Source organism: Rattus norvegicus, chromosome 13 (assembly GCF_036323735.1).
Source record: "Rattus norvegicus strain BN/NHsdMcwi chromosome 13, GRCr8, whole genome shotgun sequence".
Taxonomy (NCBI): domain Eukaryota; kingdom Metazoa; phylum Chordata; class Mammalia; order Rodentia; family Muridae; genus Rattus; species Rattus norvegicus.
Genome location: NC_086031.1, coordinates 63,925,618 through 63,932,537, shown reverse-complemented (window position 1 = coordinate 63,932,537; position 6,920 = coordinate 63,925,618). Strand labels below are relative to the sequence as shown.

Sequence of the window (6,920 nt, the reverse complement as noted above, 5' to 3'; positions counted from 1 at the left end):
AAACAAAGAATGTATACAAACAGTATAGTACTACAATACTGAGTCGTGACACTTTACCTGTCCACAACTACTACTGTTATTAATAACCTGTCTTATGCCCAACAAGACATCATTAAATCTTTAAGTCTTCCTTTTTCCCTCTGGGGAGGACATTTCTAGACACTAATTTTCCCATCTAATATTCAAATATAAGAAACAGATTCTATGAATGCTTTAACTGATGAGACCTGAACTGCTGTTTTCGCTCTGGAACTTTTGGAGAGCAAACAGTCCATGGAATCATATATGATTCTATGACAGAAGAGTTGTTATAGGAAGTCTTTTGATGAACTCAACCAGTGATGGACATTATGACATGTTTGAGCATCACATGAAGGGGACCTCATCTGAGTTAATACTCTGTCCGAGCACTGCAGAAGGCCATTCATATGAAGTTCAATCCAGCAAGGAGTACTTATTACTCTCTGCTTCTGGTATTCTTCTCCCCAACCCTTCAGGAAATTCATTCTATATGATGCACATTCGAGTTAGCTGATAAACGGCTTCAGGATCCTGGTTAACCTCATGAGCCAGAAGAGCATCAAACTCTTGGTTGTTGAAGATCTTCAGGTTATAGCCTGGTGGGACTTTACACACTGTTGCAGGATGTCACCCCCTATCTCTGCTTACAACTGGGGCTCTACACAAAGATTGTACTATCACATAAGCACTCAGCAAAACCTTTACCACCTATATGCACACCCCTTCCTGTATGCCTTCTCTTCATTTCTACAGTAGTGTCGGTTGACATTGGAGAGCAAACCTAAGGACAACCACTCTGAGTTTGATGGATTTGTAGAGTCGTCTACATGAATGAGGGCTGTGACACATAGAAGGTCTCTCCAAACCTGGTTTAGTTCATAATATGAAACTGAACACCAAATGCAGGTTCAGAGTAAGTAACTGGCTGCAAATCCAAGCTGTGTTTAACAGGAGAGAGAGAGAGAGAGAGAGAGAGAGACAGAGAGAGAGAGAGAGAGAGAGAGAGAGAGAGGAAGAAGAAGAAGAAGAAGAAGAAGAAGAAGAAGAAGAAGAAGAAGAAGAAGAAGAAGAAGAAGAAGAAGAAGAAGTAGTAGTAGTAGGAGACAGTTCAGCCGAAGAGCCTGTGCCCATATTTTGGTTCAACTCTCGGTCATTTGTTTCTCTGTCTTCGCTGATATGTCCAGGTGGTTTCTGGGGTGTAATTACTCTGTGGCTCAATTCCTGCTGGGAAATTTGTGTTTTCTGGAATGGAGTGGGTATAGTCATCCAGAGGCTGCAGTTAGGTTAGAATGTCTGTGTGCTGAGGCATTAAGACTGGAGGCAAGACTGGTGTCTCAACTCTCTGACAGTGGTAAGGATTTTCACATACTTCACCTTTCTTCAGATTAAAAGCATATTCACAGTTTTTGATTACCTAGAGCTCATGATGACTATGAAGTTCCGGCCAGTACCATAGTTGGCAATATATAACATGTAGCAACCTGATTTTTCAGAGAAGCTGTAAGACCTGTTGTGTCCCACTGATCTACTGCATTTTCTGTACCCAGTCCCCAAATTTCAGAGCAAGCACTTGGTATGGTGACACACTTATTATTGCAATTCTGGGTGGTGATGGCTTTCTCAAGCTCAACTAATCATCTAGTTTTCTTTAGCTTTTTCACCAGACTTTTCACTGCTTTTTCACACTACTTTTCTTCCTGTCCATCCTTATCACTTGCTCCTCCAGACCCACTGGTTGATTTTTTTTTCTCCATCCTAGAAGCAGCAGCCTGGTAAGTCTACCCTGAACCCAGCGCCTAGTCCCCACCCATCTGAGTCAAGCCCAGAATCTTTTGTTCTTTCCTATTCCAACTGCTGGAGGAGTGGGCACCGACAGATAAGTGACTTTAAAAACTACACTGGAGAGGCCAAAGAACCTAGCTAGACAAGTGAAGAAAACAGCCCCCTTCCATCATGTACTAAAGATGAAGCAGGCTCATTCCTATTTATGGTTAAATCGCTGTTTCTCAAGGATTGGACTATGCCCTATCTTTAACCTTAACTACAAATGGTTCTGCCTTGGCTGTTACCGAATTATAATCATGTCTTTGTTTCAAAAGTTAATAACCATTTTGAAATCCTACCTTTGTGTTGAAAGGGTTGCTATAGCTTCTTTTATAAGCCCACTTTCCAATCATATTTTTCTTTCAAGAAGTCATTAGGACTAATTTATTATGATCTATACTCCTATAATCCTGCCTATTTTGCTAACCAAATTCCCCATTTGGAAACAACCTACCATCCTCTTTCTCAGTCAAATGCTGGTCTTCTAAATCTTGCCTCAGGAGGACGTAGCCTTTGTACATGAATAAAATAGCTTGATGTAATTAATTGCTTGCTTTAATTATTTTGGCCATGATTATTTTTGTCCGTGGTCTTTCTTCTCCTGTCTCTGGGATTAACAACAAAATGTTACTACTATTATTTTATTAAACCATCATAATTTCTACCTCTATTCTAAATATATTATCTCGATCCAAAACTAATAAAAATACAGAAAATAAATGACTGTGAAGAGCTCAGCCTCAATTCATATGTACATATTCAAAAAAAAAAACCCTACTACACTTAAGGCTGGGAAAATTGGTGGTGAGGGAGAGCAGAGTTTGAAAGAACCAAAGGGCTGGGACACCAGCTGTAATGTAGTGTATTCTAGACAAATAGGGAAGCTATACACCCACAAGATTTCAATAATGCTTGAGTAAATAGGATATACATAACACGTTGGCTAACATGCAAGAGTGGAAATTTCATAATTTGTAGATGAAGAACTAAAAACAATACTTGATATGTTTTGTAATGTGGTGGCATGATGTGGTGGGAAGGAAAAGGGGGAAGGGAGTAGATGCAGAGAAAGAGGACAGAGAAAGAAGGGAAGAGGCTGTCCAGAAACATGTGGAAGAAGGAAGAGAGAGAGGTATGGATGGATGGAGGGAGGAAGGGAGGGAGGAACAGAGAGAGAGAGGATGAAGAGAGGATAAGAAGAACAAAAACAAGAAGAAAAAGAGTAAGAGAAGAAGAAGAAGAAGAAGAAGAAGAAGAAGAAGAAGAAGAAGAAGAAGAAGAAGAAGAAGAAGAAGAAGAAGAGGAGGAGGAGGAGGAGGAGGAGGAGGAGGAGGAGGAGGAGGAGGAGGAGGAGGAGGAGGAGGAGGAGGAAGAAGAAGAAGAAGAAGAAGAAGAAGAAGAAGAGGAGGAGGAGGAGGAGGAGGAGGAAGAGGAGGAGGAGGAAGAAGAAGAAGAAGAGGAAGAAGAAGAAGAAGAAGAAGAAGAAGAAGAAGAAGAAGAAGAAGAACAACAACAACAACAACAACAACAACAACAAGAAATCACATATAAGGAGGTATTGGGGAACTGGCTTCACAAGTTCCTGATGATTGCTTGCTTTTGTCTAATTGCCAGGGTTTGCAGAAATAGAGTTTTCTTTTGACCTGATAATTTCCATTTACTCTTTGTCTGAAAACGGTGGACATTATAGCATTAGTTTTTAGCTCACTTGACTTACAGGAATGACTAGTTTGTACAGATTAAACAAACAAACAAATGAACAAACAAAATAATGATGAAATTTTTTTTATTGTTTTATTATTGGTGTATGAAAGTGAGCCAATGGCTTCATCTTTCCAGCAAATAGACAACAAATACTCACCATTGAGCTAAAAACCTACTCCCCAAGATTTTTATTGCTAAAATATTATTTGTGATGCTTTTAGTACTGACTCAATGAAGGAGTTATTATTGGTCACTTTTGGTATGGTACCCAAATATAATAATTAAAAACAATATAACATAAACAACTAAAATTACTGGGCTACATGTTTTATACAGATTTTTTACTTGTAATATTAATAATGATTAATGTTTTGATTACACAAATTTCATCTCCAATTATGTATGGCTTGTTTTTGATTAATTCATTTCATTATTTAAAAATAATTATGTCATAGTAGACCATTATGGAAAAACTACTTCCCCTGGTCTAGAAAATGAAATGTCTGGCCTGGGTGAATTTATAAAATCCCAATTACAGAGGTCAATGACCTGGCTAAGGAATCTTCCCTTAAGGTGGGATGACCCCTGGAAAGGCAGGTGATTATAAGGCATGTTTAAAAAATAGGAGGAATAATTAGTCCATAAGTGAGATATGTACATTCCTTTCCAGAATCCCACCCCTCCCCCAACTCCACCTTTTGCAAAGTCATTCTAGATGGATCCAATTCTTTGTGTTTGCCCACCTTGAGTCATGAATCCTGACTCAGAAAGGCATAATATTTTCTTTCTTCTCTTTTGTATTTTGTATTTTTTTAGATGCTAACCATAGCATAAGTTTACATCCTCTGGTGATGGTATTTAGTCTAGGCTCTGCCCCATGGTTATCTGGCAACAGCCAGGTGTCTCTGACTCTGTATAAAAGCAGATGCTTACCTCCTCTTCTCTCTTTTGCTCTCTTGCTTTTGTTCTGTCCTCTTGCTCCTGCTCTCCCTTTCTCATTTTCTTCCCCCATCTCTTTCTCACATGCTTATGGCCTACCTCTACTCCTCTCTCTGCCCGTCTCTGTCCCAACTCCCTCAATTCCTTACCCTATTCCATGAATAAACTTTATTCTGTGGGAAAGAGGTGTCTCAGCATGGATCCACAAGGGCACCCTCTTCCCCTGGCCCCTACCTGACCACACATCCACCAAGCATATTCCTTTTCTCCTTATCTTTTTATTAAACACAACATCAGGCATGCTAATTTTTTCTTTAAAGTAACCTTCCTCACAAGATGGCTGTCTGTTTCCTACGTGGCTGATTTCATATATAACTCAACTGACATAGATTTTTCTTCTTCTTGGTCTCCTTCCTCTGGGGAACTGTCTGTCCTGTGGGTTTTAAGTATTAACAAAACTGTCCTAGAGATTCGATTGAGTCCTTTTAAAAATGTTTTTATGAACTGTGGTTAGCATCTAAAAAAATACAAAATACAAAAGAGAGGAAAGAAAATATTATGCCTTTCTGAGTCAGGATTCATGACTCAGACATGACTCAAGGTGGGCAGACACAATGAAACTAAGACCACCAAGAGAGGACCTTAAAAGGGCACTTTGACTTTTCTCCTATTAATTAGATTCTTCTGTGGTTTATTCTAGTTTCTGAATCTGTCTTAGGCAGTAATTTCTCTAAATTCTTGGAAAAAAGCAGGCATAATGCACACTGCCATGTAATTTTGAGAAATATTAATTAAGTGAAGCATGTAGCTGGAGGTGTTTCAGAAATATTTCTGCAATTAAATTGCACATACCTCCTATGTTTATTTGAAAAGTCATTAACTATTATTTTTATACTCAGAAAAATTTTCCATTTTAGTTGTATTTTAACATTAAGTCTTTAAATTTTATTGGTAATATTGATTGAGTGATGGTTGGATTTGGAGACCTTTCAGCAAGATTGGTGGGATGAATTAAGCACAAAGTGCCCTTTGTACATCAGAAAACTTACTAGTTTTCTATATCTTTTATTTCCTCTTTAGTTATATTTTAACTCACCTTTAAAATCTCAAGGTGCCTTCAGTCCTTCAGTCCTTCAGTCCTTCAGTCCCAGTCCATAATTATCCATTGAAAGTTTTGCTTTTGCAGAAATCCAGTAAGAGTTGTTTTCTTGTGGCTCCTTTATTTCCCTGCATGGTTCCCACAGTTATACCAAACATGAAAAGGAAAAATAAAAGCCAAGAACTACAAAAAGGCATTTATTGCAACTCTTTTTCTAGAATGAATCTATTCCCCAGAGTAAGCAACACTTATATTGGAAAATCAATTTCTATTTTTACAAAGATAATTTAAAATAGTTAGGTGCTTATAAAACCTCAGCCTGAAATAAATTAATCCTCTAAGAAACCATGCTGCAGACTAATAAGAACGTGTAAAGATATTTTTTAATAAAAGAAAATGTAAAACATACTCTAGTCTTGTGTTTTTCCTTGCCATTATGTTCCGTGCAGTTAACACGGGAATGGAATAGTTGAAAAAGAGAATTTCTGAGTTAAAATAAAGACAGCATTTAATTTAAAACTAGACTTATTGTGGCTTTAAAATATCAATAAATAACAATCTAGGATGTCAGTGTAATTTTCATCTCTTCAGTAAGTGCAGAGCTATGTGCTCTGTTAAGAGTGACTTTGAAGTCAAATGCATGTGGGTATCCATATCCGACCTGGGTATATTCTGCTTTTTTTCAAAGTCCACCAGGAAGCCTTCTCATCCTACAGCTGATATTGCTATACTTACTCCCAATAAAATGCCCCACTAGACCTTCGTCATGGATCATTTCATTTTGCTTTTGAATTCCCTTCACAATGCGTTACTGATAAAAGTAAGAACGTGCTGCATTTAACATATCTGCAACTGCTCAGTCTTCCTCAGAACCTATACTGACACCCTGAATCTGACAAGAAAACGGCCATTATGAATGCAGCGTCAGTGCACTGAGCTTTGTTTGCTTTGAAAATAGAAATATTTGATATCAGTGCCACAGAAAGTAAGCCCTACCACAAAAGAGATCCACCTCTAATTTCTGAAATCATGTGTAAGGTACACACTCATTTGGAATCTCTTTCTTCAGGGGACAATATCATCATCAGTAGGAATGACAAAATAGTCATGCAATAAATGCTATATAAGACAGTATCAGGTTAGGTGTTTGCACTACTGTCGTGAAAGCAGCTTTACTTAGGTGGAAAGCATCTCTCTCTCTCTCTCTCTCTCTCTCTCTCTCTCTCTCTCTGTGTGTGTGTGTGTGTGTGTGTGTGTGTGCGCACGCGCGCGAGTGCACACGCACACATATTTGGAAAGGATACCAATAACAATGGGTATTTGAGAGAATAGT

General features: G+C 38.3%; 1 pseudogene; it reads right to left on the bottom strand.

The window, feature by feature from the left end:
- Positions 1 to 308: 308 nt before the first annotated feature.
- On the bottom strand, positions 309 to 1,775 carry Smad2-ps2 (SMAD family member 2, pseudogene 2; annotated as a pseudogene).
- Positions 1,776 to 6,920: the final 5,145 nt, after the last annotated feature.